Source organism: Bidens hawaiensis, unplaced genomic scaffold, assembly GCF_021521415.1.
Source record: "Bidens hawaiensis isolate Kalapana, Puna unplaced genomic scaffold, B.hawaiensis_p1.1 tig00012076_1, whole genome shotgun sequence".
NCBI lineage: Eukaryota > Viridiplantae > Streptophyta > Magnoliopsida > Asterales > Asteraceae > Bidens > Bidens hawaiensis.
Genome location: NW_027491970.1, coordinates 88,090 through 112,888, shown reverse-complemented (window position 1 = coordinate 112,888; position 24,799 = coordinate 88,090).

The following is a 24,799-nucleotide window of genomic DNA, read 5'->3' as shown; positions in this document are numbered from 1 at the left end:
GGGTGTTTCGGTAAATAACCCCTTGTAAGGCCATTCGTTACTCCATAACGAATGAGCCACATTCGTTATAATGTAAGCCATATTCGTTAACCTAGTTTAACGAATGTGACGACGAATGTAGGGCTATTCATTAGATAAATGTAAGGCGAATGTGACTGTTCATTCGTCATTGTTAAAGCAACGAATGACACATTCGTTAAGTTATAAGTTAACGAATGTGTCATCCCCTATATATATCTCTTAACATTATCTGTAAAGCATCGAAGTTTTGTTTAATCTGTTTGTGCCTTGTTACTCTGTCGAAATTCTCTCAGAACACTGACACAAACACACACTAACATATAAACTTCGTGTTAATCGTAATATCACCACGAACGTCACGTTTTCATCAACGATCTAGATCCAATCGAGGTTCCTCATATGGTATCAGAGCTCGAGGATCGGATCTTCGTGATTATTCATCTTCGTATTGTATCGGTTTATCTCTGAGTTGATCAATTTTAGTCATGAATTGATACGTTCATCGATTAATTGAGTTTTGGTGAAACAGGGGATAATCGTTCAGAGTTATTGAGCTTGAATAATTGTAATAGGACTTAGTGTTTAGGTAATTGAAAGGTTTAATGGAGGATTAAGTTAGGTTCGGTACTGAATTGCTTTAGTTTGAGTTGTGATTTGAGTTTGTGTTAATGGCGGTCAACTGAGAAGTTTGATTGAGGTTTGTGTTGGACTAATTGTGAGTTCAAATTAGTTTAGTGAAGTTCGGAATTGAATTCCGATTATTTTGGTATAGATTTTGGTTAATTCGGACAAATCTGGACTTAGGTTTGAACTTCAAAATGGTTTGAAGTTTTGAAGACTGATTCGTTATCTTTGAAGACTGATTCGTTAGTTTTTGAAGATTGATTCGTTATAAAAACTTAGCTGATCATTCGTCAACCTTCATTCGTTATAACAGTGTTCACCATTCGCTTGTTTCTCATTCGTTAACCAACATTCGTAACATCACATTCGCTACCAAATCACATTCGCTATCTCTCATTCGTTAACCTTGCACTTTCGTTAAAAAATATTCCCATTTGTTTAAACAGTAAACTCATTCGTGAATAGTGTTCTTAAGTTTCACACTTTTTATAATTTAAGTCCTCTGACTTTGTATCTTTGTCAAAACATGGCTTCTCAAAATCAAGCCTCGTATTATGCTCTAGCCACACAGAACGCCTTGATGCAGCAAATATTATCAATGGACAATGAGATTGGGTCACACAATAAATGTCCCAAACTACTAAAATTGTCTGAATTCTCACGTTGGGAGCCAAGATTCCGTGCTCATCTTGGATCCGTTCATCCAAGTAGTGTGAGATTTCTAGATTTTGTTTATAAGGCACCTCTAGTGGGTAGTGAATCACTTGGCTGGACTGAAAAAGCTCATCACTTGTATGAAGCTCATGAGATCAAGGAAGCTGAGAGCGAGACCAAAGCCTACTCAACTCTCACTATGGCGTTACCTGAGCACATCTTTCATCAATATCAATATCAAAACCCGAAGTCTAGGGAACACACTCCAGAGCAAGAAGACTCTAGTGACATTTCAATTCAGAAATTTTACTCTTTTGAAGAATGAGACTGTGGAAGAAATGATCAGTCATTTTTGTCATCTTGTGGCAGAAATGTCTACTGTTAAACTGGAACCAACTGAAGTGGACAAGATTGATACATTGAAGAATGCACTGCCACCTTCATACTCAACATTCTTACTTGTGCTTAAAGAGAATGGTTATTTTTGTAATGATCAACTTACTTCTGAATAGTTTATTAACAAGTTAGAAGAAAGAGAGTACGATTCGAAATTCCAAAACTCTCTTAAGGATAATCAAAATCCTACTCTCTATGGTGGTTCGTTACCAACAAGCAATGCTTCAAGTTCTGTCCCGATCACTGCTTTCTTCACTCAGAATACTCAAGAAGAGCCTCCTAACAGTAATGTCATGCCTAATTTATGTTTCAAGGCATCAAGTGCCAGCTCAGGATCAGGTTCAAGTTCATCAAGCTCTCTGCCTAATCTAAATCTGAAGGAAGCGGAGCAGCAGTTCGTGTTTTTAAGTGCTTTTATGTCATATTACGAACAACTTGTTGGGAATAAGATAGCTACCAGCAAAGTCACTAATGAGGATTATGACCAAATTGCCCCTGATGATCTAGAGCTCATGAACCTGAAATGGAACATGGGCTATGATAGTGTGTAAAGTTAAACGGTTTATGCAACGAACCGGAAAGGACCTACCTACTCTGAACAAAAGGGCTCGGTTTGATAAATTAAAAGTCAAACTATGTAGACTTTGGACATTTTGCCAAAGAGTGTGATAAACCGAAGAAAGAATACACGGGTCCTCGTAATGCTGATAGGTCTTTGAGAAAAAGTTCATCTAGATCTGAAAAGAAGAAACCATCAGAGGGGGATCAGAATAAAACAACTAGCTCACAAGCCCTTGTTGCTAATGAAGGGTTTGATTGGTCACAACGATTACTGGTTAACCAAGCAAATCTTGCTGTGGTAGAACCAGTAGAGCATTTTGAACATGCGAGTGGCGATAACTTAACATATGAAAGTGAGAGTTCTGATTCGGAGACTGATTCTGATAACTCGTCATCTGAGCAAAACGAATCTTTCGCCTGCATGGAAAAGATTGAAGAGGTTTGTACTAACTCTTCATTTAATGTATCTTTGAATCAATCACATGAGACGGTAACTACCAAAGTTGTTACCGAGTGTAATAGTTGTGGAGAACTCAAAGCTAAACTTGAGTCCGCTTTACAACATAATACTACACTCGTGAACGAGCTTTCCTTGATTAATGAATGTTTCAGACAAAAATCTAAATTGTTGGATCAATCGACACTTAAAATCAAGAATTTTTCTGTAAGCAATCATGATCTAAAAGCGGAAATTAACTGTAAACTTGTGATAGTTGAGCAACATTTTCAGGAGATTCTCAAACTCTGAACCAGCATCACTAAACTAGAGAATGAAATTATGGAGTTGAAAAACAAACTTAGAAAATTCAGAGACTCTTCATTTCTGTTAAATGAAATCATTGAAGTAAATAATGTACATAAGAAAAATGGTAAAGCTGGGTTGGGTTATGTTGAGATTCCTCCTCCATTCAAAGGAGAATACACGAGCATTCCTATTGTAGAGCCTACAAACTTAGAAATGCCCATTATTGATCCACTCAAAACTGAAAATATTGAGACAACAAAACCAAAAATTCAAGAACCAGTTCATTTCAAAAGCAATTCAGTTTTTACTGAAAATGAACTAGATGGTTCTATTGCGGAATTACACGAACCAGAAGTGATTGCCAAAAATGATAGCATACCTTCTAAAAATCATATTCTGTGTGAACCTGAGGAATTTGAAAATGCCGTGTTGGTTTGAAACCCTCGGGAGATTCCTTGAAAAAGCCAAAAGTGTCGCTTAATGTAAAGAAATCAGACAAACCTACTGTGTCTGATAAGGATTTAATGAAATTCATTAATTCTCAAAGTGAATCAATTAAGGGAAAGGTTTTTAAATTGAAAGGCTTATCAAAAGTGTTTTCGGATAAAGAAGTTCCATTGAATCTTCTTAAGCCGGAAATGATTGAAAGTGTTTTTAATTATAACACTTCAAAAGTTGCCGAACTTGAACAAAAATTTCGTAAGTCTAAATCAACAAGTGTTCAAGTGAAACCCGTTGCAAATGATTTTCAACCTATAAAATTTGAAAAATCATCGAGATTGGAAAGTTCTTCGAACACTACCAGTCTTGAATTTTATAAACATAAAAAGGGATTAACTAATGAGATTTCAAAGTCGGTAACTGTTGAGACACCATAAATTGATGTTCATCAACCGAAGCATGAAAACAAGACTAGTGTTCAACCACAGAAAAGCTTAGACACTCATTTCTGTTTTAAGTGTGGTGAAACTGGTCATGTGGCCAAGAAATGCAAAGCCAAGGCTGAAAACATCAAGTCATCAACTAAACAAACAAGTCCAGTGGTTGAATTGAAAAGTCAAAAATCTCAAATTGATGAGTTGTTCATAATGAATTCAAATGTCAACCCAAGGAAAGTGGTTCGGGTTGATGCTCCTAATGTGTTAAACAAATTTGTTGATTTTTCTCAACCTATTTGTAAAAACACGGACTCGGGAGTAATTCGTGATGGTTATCTAAAGAAGAAAAACTAGAAACCCGTTACATACTCTCAAGTGCCAACCACGAGTGTTAAATTTAACTTATCTCCAAAAATCTTGAAAGGAGAGCCCAAGACTGAGGCTTGGGCTACCTTTTTGAACTAATCATTTAAATTTTTGTGCAGAGCTCATCCAAGTCTATATCAGGTGACAAGTGGATATTAGACAGTGGATGCTCTCGGTATATTACCGGCAACCTCGATCTTCTTAACAATGTCAAAGACATTCAGGGAGTTCACGGGTAATAATGGTGGAATGATTACGAAAGAGGGAGAGGTCTCAAATGGGAGGATTAATTTTGAGAGGGTTAATTATTGTGAAACAGTATATCACAATCTACTGAGTGTTTCACAGATATGTGACAAGAAATACACTACTATTTTCACAGACAAGGAATGTGTTATCCTTCAACCGGGATACACGATTCCTGAAGATATGGTTGTCATGCGATCTCCTCGATTAAATGATATTTATGTCCTCAACATGAGTACTAACTTAAACGTTTCACCCTCTGAAATGTGTTTTGTCTCCAAGGCGACAGAGAAAGACTAGATTCTGTGGCATCGACGCATGGGAGACATCCACGTTCACAAAATGAACCATCTTATTGCAAATGATTTAGTGGATGGTGTGACCCTCAAGAACTTCAAGCTGAATGATCACTACGTTGCTTGCAAAAACGGAAAATAGAAGAAGTCACACCCGTGCAAATCGATTAACTCGATTATTACGCCACTGGAACAATTTCACATGGATTTGTTCGGTCCAGTAAACCATGCCAGTATTGCGGGAGATTCGTATTGTTTGGTAGTGACAGATGACTTCTCCAGGTATTCATGGGTATTATTTATAGGTTCTAAAGATCAGACACCTGTTTTAATTCAGAATCTTATCACTAAGATCGAATCACTTTATAAACTAAAAGTGAGACGAAGAACTTAATATAAAAACAATGTATTGGATTTCTTTTGTATTCAACATGGAATACATTGGGAATTCAGTGCGCCGAATGTTCCTCAACAGAACGGCGTGTCTAACAGAAGAATCGGATGTTGATAAAGGCGGCTAGGACAATGCTAGCAGATTCTAAGCTTCCCGTTCAATTCTAGAATGAAGCTGTGAACACTGCTTGTTATACATTGAATCGCGTCCTAACGGTTAAGAAGTTCAAGAAAATGAGTTATGAACTTCTGAATAACCGTAAGCCTAATCTAAAGTATTTGGAACCATTTAGGTGTCCATGTACGGTGTTGAAGAGAGATGCCGGGAAATTTGATGAAAAGGCATTTGAGGGTTACTTTCTGGGTTATAATTCTCCCAATAAGCGAATCTTCAATCTTTCTTCGGGATGTGTAGAGGAATGTTATCATGTAGATTGTAAAAGCTACACTACACCTCCAGCTGGCACGGGTCCTGATTGGATGTTCGACTATGATGGTTTATTTAATTCGTTCACACCAGCAGTTGATGAGATATCTGAAGACTTGGTACGTTCGTATTTGGAGGAACAATGTCTTCCGATTCCAAGTTCTTCTACTTTAGATGTGAACGAAACTCCTAATGTATCAGAAACATCGAATGATGATTCTGAATCTTCCGATGACGCTGACTTTGTTGACTTGTCTTTAGTTCCATTGGATAAAGCTCAAGAAACAAACGAGCCAATTCTAGTTGAAGATGTATCATCGACTGTCTCTTTAGACACAGCCGAAGAAAATATCACCAATCTTGATGGTAATGTGTCTATACCTGCTAATCCTTCTTTAAGGATTCACACTAATAATCAGCAGGAACAATAATTGGGGATGTTAATGACGGTGTTCGTACGAGACACTAGCTGGCTAATGTATGCGATGACATAGTTGATTGTAACGTACCTCCTTCCGAAGATCCGGTGTTGTGTGCATATGAGGATTTGCATTCAACAGGTATTCTTAACATTGCACAATTAAAAACACCAGTTTAATTATATTCGCTTGCAGTTGCTAATTTATTTTATGATAAGTACCTCTATAAGAAATCCTACCTTACAGCGCGGAACTCAAAGGTAGTTTAAAGTATTCACCCGACTAGATAAACAAGGCTAAAAAAACAAACCTAGACGGACTCCTTACGAAGAACTAAATCTAGCAATCTTAAACAACCAAGACTTATCATATAATCCATCACCTCTCAGCTATTTAGATTAGCAGCACACGTAGGTCTATTTGATTTATTAATATTGTTCCTATGGCTTTATTGCAAAATCAACCATAAACTAGTCAAAAACACACAGTATATGACTTTACAGAATCCTATCATATGACAGACAATCACCAAGGAAACTGTGAAACAATAAAACTCGCCAAACAATCCTAAGCACACATATGCATCGAATGAATAACAATAAACCTTTTACTTAATCATAAACCATAACAAAAACAAAATCCAAACTAAAATCCATCGTCAACAAAAGTTCATCATAAAGCCTAGGCGGTCTAAGGGTTTAGCCAACAACCATACTCAATAACAAACCAAAATAAATAAATTCAAATAATGAGTTCATAACAAAAACAATAAATTTGAACCGAATAATAATGATGTTTGGATGAATAAATGTTGAACCCGAACGCTCTTTACTCAAACCAATCTCCTTCTCTCCTCTCCTTCTCTCCTTGCGTCTGCCTCTTACGATTAAATTTTCACCTCCTTTGCTGCTGTTCAAAACATTCCCTTTTATAAGATTTTCTTTCTTGTGACCCAAGGCACTTTTAGCCGACAACAATTCCTTTCCGTGGTTTTTTTTTATTGCCCCTTATTATTCTATTATTAAATGGGCCAAATTTATAAATAAATCTAGGTTAGGAAGAAGCCCACTTGACTATATTCAAAGTCAGCCAAATTTCTTTATTCTCAGTTAACTCGTGAGTGCTCTGGCTAGCATATTCCATGTCAAAAACTAAGATTCAAGTTAGTAGTTTGTGGTTTATCATAAATTACTTATGTGTCTTTCATTCAGATCATAATAACATTAAAATTCATTAGTCCTGTAGATAGTTATTAAAATATTTTTATAACAAAATGATTCATTATAAAATTTATATACATTAATCTTGAAGAAAATATCAATATGTGTTAACTTCATTTAAAGTTTCACTCAACTGTCTCAAGAGTAGTGAAAGTACTCCGTTTCAACTCGTAATCTTTTAAAACCCCTTAATTCCAAATGTGAAACAATAAGAAATATTATTCTATGAAAACCAACTCAAAACAACTCAAAAAGCGTAGGGAATATTTATATAACTTATATATAATTTATACCACATCAAATATCCCCACACTTAAACCTTTTTCGTCCCTGAAAAAGATATTTTGCAATGGAATCATAATCGGAAAATATGGTCTTAAAAACATTTAGGTTATTTTAAAGCTCAAATAAACGTAAAAACCGAGACCACCGATATTGTTGTCCACTTAAACCCAGCCACCAGCCTATCAAGCCCCACGCACATTAAGCATTTAAGTTCAACTAATACCAAAAACCTATGGGCCCACACCTTTAGAGTTTAGATCCACCTACCCATCTCAAGCATAGTAAAGACAATTAAAAATTGAGTTGAAACAAACTGGTTCAACCTATCACCGTAAAATAAGAACCCCTTAATGGTAAGAAGAAAATGCACTTAGATGGAATTATGGATGATAGGTCAAGTGAGGTCTTACGAGCATGCCCTAAATATTATTGGACTTTGTGCTATATATTCCCTAAAAAAATATTTATTGACTAAAAACTTCGAGCCCCAATAGTGTATCCTCAGAGTCGCCATCCCCTTGGTAACACGTAAACTCTCAGTCCCGTCTAGTATGTGCACTTTTGGTCTCTTTTTCTGTTTTTGAGAATGCTTCTTTGGCATTTTTCTCATTATTTAGCTTTCTCTCTTTTTTTTTTGGAATACTTTGTAACTTTTCATAACATATTTTTTTTTTTTTTGCATTTTTTTCTTGTGCACTTAGTCATCTTTTACCTATAAATATATAACTAAATTCTAATCTCATATAAAATTGGACATTTGCAGGGCGTCACCACTCTTTATTTATTTTCCTAAATCGGAGTGGCGTGCTAATTTTAAAGTGCATTCAATTCTCACCACTTTAGTGTAATTAGCTTATGGTAATACTCTCTATGCCTTATCGAATTTCATCTTCACTACCCCCCCCCCCCCCCCTTAGGATGAGAACCCACAAAATCTAAGATTAATTAGGTATATTAAGAATATACAATGGGAAACCTTTCAAGACTAGTTGAGCCTACCGACACATCCCAAGCTTAGTACGCTTTCTTTTATATTATCTATTATTATTAGTAGTTTGAAAAACTGTGAGTGTACGTGACGGATCTAGATATTAGGATTACATCAATGATCTCGTTGATTATCCATACGATTAGGTAATATTACTTTAGTGTATGTTGTGTGTGTGTTGAGAGAACAAATGGACAGAGTAACGAGAGGATTCAAGGAATAATCAGAACTGTTATAAATAAAATAGATTACAGGGGTATATATAGGAAGATGATCCTAATCGTTAAACTTAACTTAACGAATAGGTCATTCGTTACAAATACCTTAACGAATAAACATACTTATTCGTTAATACATTAAGTGATAGCGAATGGCCCTCATTCGTTATCTCATTCATTAAACAGGGTTAACGAATGAGCTTACATTTAGACGAATGTGTTACATTCGTTACGGAGTAACGAATGTAACTTACAATAGAGCGAATGGCCTTTTAACCGTATTTACATTATAACCCCTATACTTTAATCTATTACATTAATAACCCTGATAAAGATCAAGACGTACAAAACATATATCAACAAACTCCCCCTCGTCTCTAGCTCTTTATCGCTTATCTCTGAAACATCTTGGTCTTCCAGTCAGCGCAACCATGAATCTTGTATGCATAACAGACTCTAACAACCTTCTGAAACTGCATAGCAAGCTCATAGTCACTTATGTTAGCAAATCTGATCTGACTAGTAAATAACGCGTCGTTGTCAGACTCAGATAAATTAACCAGCCACATTGCGTCGAACACACGTATCGTAGTCGTGCTAGAACCGTGACCATATACAATAACCGCTTCACCTGTACGATTGTCGTAGTACCAATAATTAAATACGGTGAACAGACTCTGAGGAAATGTCTTCATTGGAACCCTCTTCATCGTCTTTGGAGGCTTTACTTGTAAAATTAACTTTCTCCAGCCTGTGCGAGTGTTGATCTCATCAATGTACTTATGAGCTGTGGCTTGAAGAACTTGAAACCAAAATGGGTTTCATGTAATAACTGCTTATAGAACCAACTAGCCCACGTATCGTCTCCACAATTCACAAATGGTCGATTAGCTAGTGTTCTCACATCCCATCTGGGCATAGATAAGATATTATGTGGGCGTTTGAAGTAATAAATACCATGCTCCCAGTTCACGATATATACCTTAAGATCTGAATCATACTACCATGCCACCAAATCACCTTTCACATCTTTAGTTGGCTTGTACTTCTTCATTTGGTATGACGATGCTCGAGTCTTTTCAACTTTGAATTCTTCTCGTTTGTGATAACAAAAAGTCTCGATCATCTTGTTCATATTTGAAACATTATGTTCAAACATACCATCCAAAGCACATTTATGCTTCTTATCAGTATGACTTGTTTCAGCAGCTTTAAATTTATCTTTCTCTTCCCGCAAACAACGTTCTGCTGCATAAAATTGCTCAGTGGTGAAAAATGGAATACCTGAGTCGTTGGTATTGTTGTCAGTATATAACTCAGGGTACTCCTCAGCAGTAACGTCTTCAACTTCTACTTCTTCAAAATCAGGCACATTCCCGTGAGGAATGCCTGTATTATCACTCTCTTCCATTTCCACATCCATACTCTTATCCAACACATCCACCTCTTCTTCATTTAGATCCAGATGCAAGGCAATTTGTTCTTTTGTTAATGAGTGATCAACAAATTCACCTTCTTCGATCTCATCTGCATTCACCATACTGTACACAATCCCATCCATTCCTACGAACAGAAGCATGTTAGCCGGTATAACATCTATTGGCTTGGCTCTCGTGTAATCTTTGTATGGAACAATCTGTAGATTACTAGCTTCAAAACCACCAGCACTCGCATCGGTCTTATTACCCGCCAACAGTGTGGAACTTCTGCCCGGTTGCTGATCTACCCCACCTCCTACACCATCTTGATCATCTTCATCATTCTTTAATTTCTTCAATTCATCTTCTTTAAAAGTCAACTGAAGAATGATCTCATCCTGTTTATCCAATCTCTCCCCCTGAGCAGCAATCAGGGCTCGAAGTTCCCTGTTTTCACGTTGCGTGAACTGGATATGCCGCAATAAATTCCTTTGAGCTAACTCATGAGTAGCTCTATCTGCTTGCATTTGAGTGTGTTGTAAATGCAACAGATTCATCATATGAAACCATTGAGCTTGGGGAGCCATAAGATAGAAATTCGGATGCACCGGCTGCATAGGACCCTAAGGACGACTGAATGACATAAAGGAATGCTCAGGTCTTGGCAACATTGTCGGAGTAACAGGAGTAACATGAGTAGTTGGCTGTGGTGTAGGCATCTATGCCAATACAGTTTGTAATTTGTCTCCAAAATGAGGATCAGGCCTCACAGTAGTAGCCAAAGTCAGAGTTGGAGGCATTGGAGACGTAGGCATATGCACAGGTGTTGGAGAATGAGGAAAATCTGTAATAGGAGTAGGAGTAGGAGATCGTGGAATTCTCTGTTGCACTTGAGAAGTAGTAGCAGGAATAATTGAAGCAGAAACAACAGTAGATGGTACAAATGGTTGACTCGGTATCTTTATACCTGAATCATCATGAATCCAACGATCATTAGGTGGTGCAATACAATCAATATTAACCAAGTGACCAATCAAACACTTGAACGTTGGTCTATCTGCAAGACTCTGACCTCGATACGATCTCAAACGTCTCATGGTCTCCTCATCCATATGCTCTAACTTCATCACATCATCCTGATCTTTAATCAGCTCAGGTTGAAGATCATTTATTATCATCTGGAGGAATCTTGGATACATTAAAAACTTATGGCGGCTCGTCAAGTTCTCTAACGAATCAAACTGATTCGTTATATCTTATTCGTTAATAACTTAAATGATCATTCGTTAACAAATTTAACGAATCTGATAAGTCATCCGTTATACAATTAACGAAACACCAATTGACTTATCAGTAGTCAACATTAACTTGATTTTGACTAATTAAAGTCAACAACGACGAACATCATCGTTTCAATATTAATAACTTATGAATTTAAACAATTTTTCCTAATCAATAAGATCGATAATCGTTTTACTACATTAATGTATATCATTTGCTCGATAATCGGCTCAATTATGTAATATAATCGATGCTAACTGTTCGGTTATCATGCAAATCCATAAACCCTTAAATCTCCAATGAAAATCTACACAAATCATATGTAACAAATCGCCAGTACCTGTAGAAATCACTGAGGTTAATCAATTGGTCTAATAAACACATATTAGATCTTGGGAAAAATTTGCAAGAGTTTGGCTAGGGTGATGGTGAAATAGGAAATGCCGAATGGAAGGTCATTCGTCTGTCATTGGGATTATAAAACCCACTAATTTCACACAAGCCGAGGTCATTCGTTCAAAATTTGAACTAACGAAAGGCCTCATTCGTTAAATTATAATCCAGATTCGTTAAACTTTTAAACGAAAGGATCTCTCATTCGTTAAACTTTAATGATCATACGTTATTCGTTAGCGTTTCTAGCGAATGAGTGTGTCATTCGTTAACATATTAACGAATGATAGATTAAATGCATTCCATTCGTTAATGGTTACACGAATGTAGTTAATTCGTTATGCACAACGGAAGCGAATGTCATAATAACGAATGAGAAATCTCATTCGTTAATTTTTAAATAACGAAAGGCTTTACATTCGTTAAACCAATTAATGAATCACCAAGTTTTCCTTAGCGAATGAGATAAAAATCTCTTAAGGAATTAATTAATATTAAACTAATTAGGGTTTCAAAAATAAATAAATAATTAAACAAATCCCATTAGGATTTGATTTTATACATTAAAACTACCCGATCACCATTGATCGGTAAAATTTAAATTAAAACGTATTTTACGTTAATAACACAACTGATACCAGTTGTAAATACATTAAGCACGATTAACTTAAAACTTTTTGGGGATCAAATCTTTCCTTTTCTTTTTGAATTATTCACTAGCTTGGTAAATCGAAATTAAAGCAGAATTGAAAAAGAAGGAAAAATCTTTTTGGATTTTCAAAATCATATTCAACTAACAAATAACGAAAAAACACTAAATAACTAAACTATTAAAGCAGTACATATTTTTGTGAGTTGAGCAGGGAATCATATTGAGGAAAATGTCACTAAGTAACACTTCAATTTCGATGATTATTATACACGTAACCCAACGATAATTGCAGATATAATTTTCCTCTTAAACTTTTTACAGACTTGTCAGAAACTTTACGATATGCTTTAATTTGGTTCAATTAGGCACAAAACCATATGTGGACCCCATCAATAAGATATAACATTTCTATCTCTTATACAGTGAATATCACATGTACGTTTTTCTTTGATTTTCCAAATTTGATTAACTGTGACTCATGCAAAAATAATAAAAAAATAAAGTAGAATGTTAAAATTTTCCCTTAAGATCAGTATTACTACACATAGATAAGATTCCATTTCAACAAAATAAAAAGATAAAAATAAGTTGAAGTTGCATAAAATCTTAACTTTCAATTCGGATAATCTCGTATTATCGCGCGGAAAAAGTCCAAGATTTCATACGAAACACCAAGAAAATAAAGCAGAATACTCAAATATTAACCCTCAGGTCGGATAATATTATCGCGCAGGAGAGGATCCAATATTTGAATAAAAATAAATAAAAAATAAAGTTGAATTTCTTTGCAAAATAAAATAAAAACAAAGCAGAATTTTCTTCAAAAAATGAAATCATGCACACACAGTAATCATTTTGACTTTTAACTTTTCTTTAAATCAGATATAGTATCAATCTTTCAAGATGTAATTCCACTAGGTTTGGCATTCAATATCTTTATATCTTATTAGTTCCTATATAGTTTGTCAAGCCAATCTTTGCATATCATATTGCTGGCCTTATTCATGTACTAGATCAATCCCGTCAATGTACTATCATTTTCCCTTTTTGCTTCAAAACTCATTTTGAGGAGCATTTTTCAATGTTTTTGAAATTTTCAATATTTGAATGTTTTTGGAGTTTTTCAATTTTCTCTGTACATACTGAAACCACAATATTTTTGGCTTTTATATACCCCCCCCCCCCTAAAAACAACAAAAAAATCAAAAATAAAAAAAGAAATAAAATGATTTAACCAAGCTTTTGAATATCCTATAAAGTTTTTAAACCATTTATACCCAGCAGAAATTGAAAACGTGTTTTATCAAATGCTTTGGTATAAAGATCAGCCTTTTGAAAATCCATGTGAATTTTATCAATTGATATTAATTTATTTTCAAGACAATCACGTATGAAGTGATAACGGATTTCAATATGTTTGGTTTTCAAATGGTAAACCGGATTTTTGGTGATTGAGATTGCATCAGAATTATCAATATAAATGGGAGTAGTAAGAAACTTCAAAACGTAATCCCGCAAGTGTTGCTGGATCCAGAGAACCTGTGAGCAGCAACTCGAGGCCGCCACATACTCCGCTTCGGCTGTTGAAGTTGAGACCGTTGTTTGCTTCTTACACTTCCAGGAAACAAGCCGGTTTCCTAAGAATTGACAACCCGCGTTGTAGACTTGAAGTTGATTTTGCATCCTCCGTAGTCTGAATCAGTAAACGCGGTGAGATCGAACTTATCGTCTTTGGGGTACCATAACCCGATGTCTGGATTTCCCCTTTTATAATGTAAGATGCGTTTCACTGCCGCCAGGTGAGTCACTCGGGAACTCGATTGGTACCTAGCACACAAACAAACAGCAAACATAATATCAGGTCGCGATGCGGTCAAATACATGAGAGAACCAATCATAGCACAATATAGGGTTGGATCAACGATATCCTCCAATTCATCCGGTGATAAATTGTGACCCACGAGAAGAGGTGTCGAAGGAATTTTGTCGTTAGATATCTTGAATCGGCTCAAGACATCATTCACATATTTTTTCTGATGGATAAAAATCCCGGAATCAGACTGGTGAACTTGCAATCCTAAGAAAAAGTTCATCTCTCCCATCGAACTCATCTCGAATTTGGTTTACATCGTCTTTTGAAAATCTTTACACAAGCTGTCGTTCGTCGTACCGAAAATAATATCGTCCACGTAGATTTGGACGAGGAGCAAATCATCACCCATGTTCTTATAAAATAATGTACAATCCACAGTCCCTCTCGTGAATCCACTCTCTAGGAGATGGTCAGCCAACGTGCTGTACCAGGCTCTCGGGGCCTGATGTAAACCATAAAGAGCCTTGTTTAACCTATAAACACGCTCGGGAAAGTCGGGAGCCTCAAAACCAGGAGGCTGCTTCACGTATACTTCTTCATGAATAGATTCATTTAAGAATGCCGATTTCACATCCATTTGATAAACCTTAAAATTCTTATAGGCTGCATAGGCAAGAAAGATACGTATAGCCTCCAGTCGTGCCACCGGAGCATATACTTCAGTGTAATCTATGCCTTCTTGTTGATTATATCCAAGTACGACCAATCGTGCCTTGTTTCTCACGATTACCCCGCGGTCGTCCTTTTTGCACTTAAAGACCCATTTAGTTGGAATCGCCTTCTTTACGCGATCGATTTTATCTATTAAATCCCATAAACCCAGTCGTATAAACTGTTGCAGCTCCTCCTGCATAGCTTCAACCCAAGACAGTTCCTTGAGTGCCATTGCGACACTTGTAGGTTCTATTTGTGATAGAAAGCAGGTGTATTGTGCAATACTGAGGATACCCGAAGAGTGCAAATCCGAATAAACACAAACTGTCAAATCCTCGGTAGGAGATACATTACAATCAACTTGATCATCACATACATTAGCTAATTGGTGTCTTGTGCGAACCCCATCATTCACATCACCAGTTATCTGTTCCTGCGGATGACTTGAATGAATTCTTAAGGAAGGATTGGCAGGGACAGATACGTTATTACCCAAATTGGTAATATTTTCCTCCACTGAATCTAAAGAGACAGTCGGTGAATCATCACTAATTAGAATTGGCTCATTCGACTCTAGAGCTTCATCTAATATAATAGACGATGAATCCACAAACTCAGCATCATCGGAAGATTCAGAAACGTCGTTCGACGTCTCTGATACGTTAGGAGAGTCATTTACATTAACTGAAGAACCCCTTGGATACGGAAGACATTGTTCCTCCAAATACGATCTAATGAGATCTTCAGGGACTTCTTCAACCATTAAAGTAAACGATTTAAATAATTCATCGTAATCAAACATCCAGTCGGGACCGGTACCAGTTGATGGAGTAGTATAACTTTGGGAATCAACATGATACCATTCTTCCACACAACCTGAAGAAATATTGAATATCCGCTTCTTAGGAGAGTTGTATCCCAAGAAATAACCCTCAAAAGATTTCTCATCGAATTTTCCAGCATCTTTTTTCAAAATAGTACATGGACACCCGAATGGTTCCAAATATTTTAAATTCGGCTTACGATTATTCAGAAGCTCGTAACTCGTCTTCTTGAGCTTCTTTACAGTTAGTACGCGATTCAGTGTGTAGCATGCGGTATTCACTGCTTCGTTCCAGAATTGAACAGGTAGCTTTGAATTAGCAAGCATCGTTCTTGCAGTTTCAATCAACGTACGATTCTTTCTTTCAGATACACCATTCTGTTGAGGAACATAAGGTGCACTGAAATTCCCGATGAATTCCTTTATGAATGCAAAAGAAATCCAATACATTATTCCTGAATTCAGTTCCGTTGTCACTACGAATTCGTCTCACTTTCAGTTTGTAAAGTGATTCTATCTTTGTGATAAGATTCTGAATTAAGACAGGAGTCTGATCCTTCGATCCCATAAATAACACCCATGAGTAACGTGAGAAATCATCAGTTACCACCAAACAGTAAAAATCTGCAGCAATACTGGCACGGTTCACTGGACCGAAGAGGTCCATATGAAGTCGTTCCAGAGGAGTAACGATCGTGTTTAGTGTCTTGCTTGGATGTGATTTCTTCTTTTGTTTCCCCTTCTTGCACGCGATGCAGTAATCATTGAACTTGAAGTGATTAAGGGACACACCATCCACTAAATCGTTCGACATAAGAAAGTTCACCTTTCGTAAATGAATGTGTCCCATACGTCGATGCCAAAGAATACTCTTTCTCAGTAGCTTTGGATACGAAACAAGTAGATGAGGGTGAAACTAGTACATCATAACTCATGTCAAGTATATAAATATCATTTGATCGAGGTGATCGCATGACAACCACATCTTTAGGAATCGTGTATCCCGGTTGAAGGATGACACATTCCTTGTCAGTGAAAATAGTGGTGAATTTCTTATCACAAATCTGTGACACGCTCAACAGATTATGATCCACCTTTTCACAATAATTAAAATTTTCAAACGTCACTTTCCCATTTGAGACTTCTCCCTCCTTTGTAATCATTCCACCATGGTTACCAGCAAACGCAACATAACACCCTTGAATATCTTTGACGTTAATCAGAAGATCCAGGTTGCCGGTGATATGCTGAGAACATCCACTATCCAATATCCATTTATAATTAGACACGGTCCTAGATGTACTCTGCACAAACAAGTAAAATTATTAGTTCAAAAAGGCAGCCCAAGCCTTAGTCTTGGGCTCTCCCTTTGAGACTTTTGGAGAAAATGATAACTTAACACTTGTATTCGGTACTTGAGAATAAGTGACAAGTTTCTTGTTTTTCTTCTTTAAGTATCCATCACATATTCTACCCGAATTAGTGTTTGAACAAATAGGTTGAGCACGGTCAACACATTTGTTTGATACATTAAATGATTCAATCCTAACAATTTTCCTAGGATTGACTTCAGAATACATTATGACAGACTCATCAACTTGATTTTCATTTATATTTGGAAACAAAACAGTCTTTCGAGTTGATGGGCTGTTAATATCATCTATCTTTGTTTTACACTTTTTGGAGACATGACCCGGTTCACCACACTTGAAACATAATCGAGAGTCCAAAGATTTTGATGGTGAAGCACAGGTAGTCTTTGATAGCAAAGATTGACGAATATCATCTTTGGGTTTCTCAAACGTTACCGACTTTGGAACTTCATGTTTTAAACCTTTTTTGTTTTTGTAAAATTCAAGATTTGTTGAATTCGAAGAATTTTCTAACCCTGAAGATTTGACAAATTTAATGTGTTTGAAAACATTATTTTGAGATTTCACTTGAACATTAGCATATTTAGATTGAAAGAATTTTTGTTCAAGTTCGGTAACTTTTGAAGTATCATCTTGATATACACTGTCAATCATTTCAGGTTTAAGAAGGTTCAAAGGAACTTCCTTGTCTGAGAACACTTTTGATAATCCCTTTAATTTAAACACTTTGCCATTAAAAGAAACCAACTGAGGATTGATAAATTTCATCAATTCCTCATCAGTTACAGTCGGTTTATTTGACATCTTTGATGTAGGAGTTACATCATTCTTATTCACTGAACTACCCGACAACTTTGAGTCATGAACCGCCTGCTCAAGCTCTTCGGGTTCACACAGAATGTGATTGTCAACAGGTATATCTTTATTTTTGACAATCTCATTTGGTTCAGTCAACTTCTAGATTGAACCATCCAATTCATTTTTGGTGAAAACATTTTTACTTTTGACATGAATTGGTTCACGAGTAGTTTTAGTTGTATCAACATTCTCAGATTTAACAGTATGCATATCTGAACATTTTTCCACATCGGGAATGCTACTGTAATCATGCTTAAAAGGAGGTGGAATCTCGACATATCCCAAACCTTGTTTTCCATTTTTCTTATGTGAATGGTTAACTTCGATTATTTCATTTAAAAGAAATAAAGAATCTCTGAATTTTTCAAGTTTATTTTTAAGTTCCATTACTTCATCTTCGAGATTGGAATTACAAGTTCGGAGTCGAAGAATCTCCTTAAAATGTTGATCAACTTCGATGATCTTACACTGAATCTTAGCTTTAAGATCATGATTGCTTTCAGACAGTTTTTGAATTTTAAGAGTTGATTGCTCAAGCAATTTCTGTTTGTAGCATTCATTGATCATAGAGTGGTCTTTTGTGAGAGTATTGTTCTGATTTAAGGCTGTTTCAAGTTTGGATTTAAATACAACGCATTCAGTACAATCAATCACGTCAGTTAAAGATTCAGATACATTAGTTTGAGGTTGAACACATACCTCATCAATCTTAGCCATGCATGCATAAGATTCAACTTGATCAGGGATTGATTCAGTTTGAGAAGACAGGCTTGGATTAGTATCTATCTCAGAATCAGATGAATCAGTTCCCTCAGATACATTATCACTGCTAGCATCTTCAAATTTCTCTACTGGTTCAATAATTGCCACATTTGCTTGATATCCCAACAGACGTTGAGACCAATCAACAACCTCATTAACCACCAGAGCCTGAGTAGCAGGAAACTTATCTTGTTCACCACCAGATACAGTCGTTATACTCTTATCCCCACCAGATGAATGCTTCCCTAAAGATCTTTCTGAATTGCGTGGCCTAGAATATTCTTTTCTTGGCTTATCACATTCTTTGGCAAAATGGCCAAAGTCCCCGCAATTGTAACATTTCACCTTCAGTTTATCAAATCCGACCCTTTTATTCAAAACAGGAAGATCTTTCCCAGTACGCTGCATGAATCTCTTAACTTTTCTAACAATCATAGCCATGTTCCACTTGAGATCCATTAATTCAAGATCATTCGGGTCAATTTGATCATAATCTTCATCTGTTAATTCACTTGTAGCAATCTTGCTTCCAACAAGCTGTTCATATGAAGTATTGAAAGCACACAAGAATGCAAACTATTGTTCAGCCTCTTGCAGATTTACTTTAGGCAAGCTTGATGAGGGAGCACTTGTGTTTGCATTAGCTCCATTTGCCATAAAGCATACATTAGGAGAACAGTTTACATTAGGATTTTCTTCTTGAGATTGAGCAAAGAAAGCATTGATTGGTACAGAACCTGAAGAATGATTAGCTGGCAAGGCACCTCCATAGAGTGAAGGGTTTTGAGTTGAAGATTGCTGATTTGATTTTCTTTCAACGAGTTTTGACATTTAATATCAAATTCCCTTGTTAACGAATTGCACAGCTGTGAGCTCGGTGTTTCGAAAGAAACCGTTTTCTTTCAATACAAATAGAAAAGTTGAATATGAAGGAGGTAATGCATTCTTCAGTGTATCAATCTTATCTGTTTCAGTTGGCTCAAGATTGACACTTGACATCTCCACAATCAAATGACTAAATCGGTTAATCATCTCTTCAACTGTCTCGTTTTTCATCAAAATAAAATTTCTAAATTGAAATTTTACGAGCGTCTTCTTACTCTCGAGTGTGTTCCCCAAACTTCTTGTTTTCAAAGTTGTGAACAAAGAAGCACAAATCGTAATTGTACTGTATTGATGAAATATTTGTTTCGGTACTGCCATAGTAAGAGTTGAGTAGGCTTTAGTTTCACTCTCAAAATCTTTCAATTCTTGAGTTTCATACTCTTTGAATTCCTTTGGTGTCACATCCCATGTCGTCACTACCTACCAAAGGTGCCGCATACACGTCGTCTAGAAAGCGCACACTACTTGGATGCACAGATCCCAAGTGAGCACGGAACCTTGGTTCCCAGCGAGCAAAGTCTGACAATTTTAACAATTTGGGACATTTGTTGTGACTTCCAATTTCATTATCCATGGTTAGCATCTGCTGCAGTAATATGTTCTGAGAGGCTAAAGCATAGTAAGAAACATTTTGCGAAGCCATGATGAAACAACTAGTTAACCTTCAAGGGTCAATTTTGTCAATTCTTTAAAGTATATTGTTTACTGTTCACAAGAATGGGTATCGTAACGAATGAGAGAGTTACTTTAACGAATGAGTGATATTCGTTAAATGAGAATTACTTTAACGAATGAATGATATTCGTTAAATGAGAATTACTTCAACGAATGGGTGATATTTGTTAAAGATTTTCACGAATGAAAGGCTTAATGAATGGATTAATATTCGTTTAGTGAATGAGTTTTAGCGATTGAGGTATAACGAATGAGTTTTAACGAATCTGCTTGAAGCGAATGGGTTTTAACGAATGAGCAGTTTGCTTTAGCGAATGGGCAGTTAGATCTTAACGAATCAGTCTTCATCATAACGAATGAGTGTTCAAATCTTCATCCAGTCTGAAAACCAATTCAAACATAAATTCGTTCAAATCAAGCTTGAATAACCCTAAACCTTTATCAAACTTTCCCTAAACCAAATCTGAACCTCACTGAACTCGTCCGAATTCACAAACAAACCATACTATCCATTCCGAACTCAAACCATACTCTCAATACCTCAATTAAATCTCCAATCAATTACAAACCTCCATTAAACAGTGACTTATACCTGAATAATGATTCAATTACACTTAGAACAGTTCAATTGCCTTCTGTTTCGATGTAATCCAATGAACATGATTGTTTTGAAAAAAAAGGACCTATTTCATAACTTTAAATTAGAATTGTTAAGCTTCAATTTAGATCAATTCTTCATGGTATTACACCGATACATGATGAATTAAACGAAGTAATCAACGAAAAACAATGAAGATCAGATCCCTTAGGCTCGGATACCACTTGTGAGTGTACGTGACGGATCTAGATCTTAGGATTACATCGATGATCTCGTTGATTATCCATACGATTAGGTAATATTACTTTAGTGTATGTTGTGTGTGTGTTGAGAGAACAAATGGACAGAGTAATCAGAGGATTCAAGGAATAATCAGAACTGTTATAAATAAAATAGATTACAGGGGTATATATAGGAAGATGATCCTATTCGTTAAACTTAACTTAACGAATAGGTCATTCGTTACAAATACCTTAACGAATAAACATACTTATTCGTTAATACATTAAGTGATAGCGAATGGCCCTCATTCGTTATCTCATTCGTTAAACAGGGTTAACGAATGAGCTTACATTTAGACGAATGTGTTACATTCGTTACGGGGTAACGAATGTAACTTACAATAGAGCGAATGACCTTTTAACCATATTTACATTATAACCCCTATACTTTAATCTATTACAATAATAACCCTGACAAAGATCGAGACGTACAAAACATGTATCAATAAAAACCAATTTCCCAATTATACTATCATTTTCCATTTTAGTGCAAAAAATATTCCTTAAATTCTTGGGACATTTATCAAAAAAAAAAAATTAGGTTTTCTTTTTACAATTTTTTTTCATATTTTTATTTTTGCCGAAAAATATCAATTTCCCATCTCCACACTTATATTTCACATTGTCCTCAATGTGAGAAAAAGGAAATTACCAATAAAATTATGCAAAAAATAAAAATGAATTAATGAATTGGAACAGACTCCCCTGGTAAATATGAAGATATGCCTCACGAGCCATGTTCCGTGCCTTCCAATTCGAACCCAATCAGCAGACTAAACTCAAATAATGTCATCTCGCACGACCAAAAACAACAATCCTAAAGCAAGTGGCAGCCCTACACTTGTTTAAAAACCATAACTCATCAAACATCTCAAAAGCAACCCTGGAACAACCTGTAAGTAAGAGAAGCAACACCCGACAGGGAAAAGAAATAAAACCAAAATAAAAATAAAAATGAAAACATAGTACCGGGTTGCCTCCCGGGAAGCGCTAAGTTTACAAAAGAGTCTTCAGCCGGACTCATTCTCGAAACCTCAATCAAGAGGTTTCTCCTTTATCCTCTTCCCATTGGTACTCCTCAACACTCTCCGTTTACAACTAGTTAGAAAGAAACAAATTTCCAAACTCATGTGGGCACAAAAATATGCATTCAGCTTGATCCATAAATTATTGAAATTCTAAGGATGTGACATATTTGGCACACTTTGATCCCTAACTCTAGTTGTCCTTCTTCTTGGAGCTCTTAATTTACGTGGAGATCCACGAACGAATATTTCTAACAACCTGCCAGCTTTACCGCGCAGACGCGGATGATGTTTCACAATGAGATGCGGTTCTTTAGTCTTCAACTCTTCAGATATCTCTGGTGATTCTTCTTTGACATTTTGTTTCTCAACTGACTCCCCGAATAACAAAACTTCAGATATCTCTTTCGGGATTTAAATCTCTTTCATCAATGTCAGCCAAACCCACTAACTCTTCACCAAATTCATCACTAAACTCGTCCTCCCAATATGGAATACACTCCTCTATCAGATTCTGCAAATCGACATCCTTAAACTCGATCACCGGCTCACTAAGTTGTATTCGACTTTTTAAACCTGACTGAAACGCATCCGTAATTTCCCAAAGCGGTGTTCTTGGATTAATGCTACAAACGACAAGCATGAAATCCATTAATATCTCTTCTGGATGTGGTATGTAATCCATCATTGCACCAAATGAGTCCTTACAACCAACAACATTCCCCATCCTATAGTATATCGGGCAAAATTTAGGCTCATAGTAACACTCCATGAACATCACTACAAAGATAAACTTAAACAAAAAAGGATTACGAGCACTAGATAACAGTGAAATAAAGTATATATTACAGAAAAAATTAAACTAATTTGAAGCAAATAAACTGAACTATATTAACCAAACTCCTATGACTCAAAAGGACTCTTAAAAAAACAAAAACAAAAAAAATAAATAAATAAAATAAAATCTACTTTGACTCCTACAACTCAAAAACAAATAAAATACAAATAGCACGTATGTATCAAAGCTAATAACACAGTCGCCAAGAGTCCCCGGCAACAATCGCTGATTTATTTTATGATAAGTACCTGTATAAGAAATACTACCTTACAGCGCGGAAATCAAAGGTAGTTTAAAGTATTCACCCAACTAGATAAACAAGGCTGAAAAATCAAACCTAGACAGACTCCTTACGAAGAACTAAATCTAGCAATCTTAAACAACCAAGACTTATCATATAATCCATCACCTCTCAGCTATTTAGATTAGCAGCACACTTAGGTCTATTTGATTTATTAATATTGTTCCTATGGCTTTATTGCAAATCAACCATAAACTAGTCAAAAACACACAGTAGATGACCTAACAGAATCCTATCATATGACAAACAATCACCAAGGAAAATGTGAAACAATAAAACTCGCCAAACAATCCTAAGCACACATATGCATCGAATGAATAACAATAAACCTTTTACTTAATCATAAACCATAACAAAAACAAAATCCAAACTAAAATCCAACGTCAACAAAAGTTCATCATAAAGCCTAGGCGGTCTAAGGGTTTAGCCAACAACCATACTCAATAACAAACCAAAATAAATAAATTCAAATAATGAGTTCATAACAAAAACAATAAATTTGAACCGAATAATAATGATGTTTGGATGAGTAGGTATTGAACCCGAACTCTCTTTGCTCAAACCAATGACTTTCTCTCCTCGCCTTCTCTCCTTGCGTCTGCCTCTTGCGATTAACTTTTCACCTCCTTTGCTGCCGTTCAAAACATTCCTTTTTATAAGATTTTCTTTCTTGTGACCCAAGGCACTTTTAGCCGACAACAATTCCTTTCTGTGGATTTTTTTTATTGTCCCTGATTATTCTTTTATTAAATGGGCCAAATTTATAAATAAATCTAGGTTAGGAAGAAGCCCACTTGACCATATTCAAAGTCAACCAAATTTCTTTATTCTCAGTTAACTCGTGAGTGCTCTGGCTAGCATATTCCATGTCGAAAACCAAGATTCAAGTTAGTACTTTGTGGTTTATCATAAAATTATTTATGTGTCTTTCATTCAGATCATAATAACATTAAAATTCATTAGTCCTGTAGATAATTATTAAAATATTTTTATAACTAAATGATTCATTATAAAAATTATATACATTAATCTTGAAGAAAAAATCAATATGTGTTAACATCGTTTAAAGTTTCACTCAACTGTCTCAAGAGTAGTGAAAGCACTCCATTTCTGCTCGTAATCTCTTGAAACCCCTTAAATCCAAATGTGAACCAATAAGAAATATTATTCCATGAAAACCAACTCAAAACAACTCAAAAAGCGTAGGGAATGTTTATATAACTTATATATAATTTAGACCACATCAACAATACACTTGCTTCTTATCTCAGATAGAAATGACAAGTGTCACAATGGCACTCAAGGAACCGTCTTGGGTGGAGGCTATGTAGGAGGAGCTGCAGTAGGTCGTAAGACTGGGTGTATTGTATCT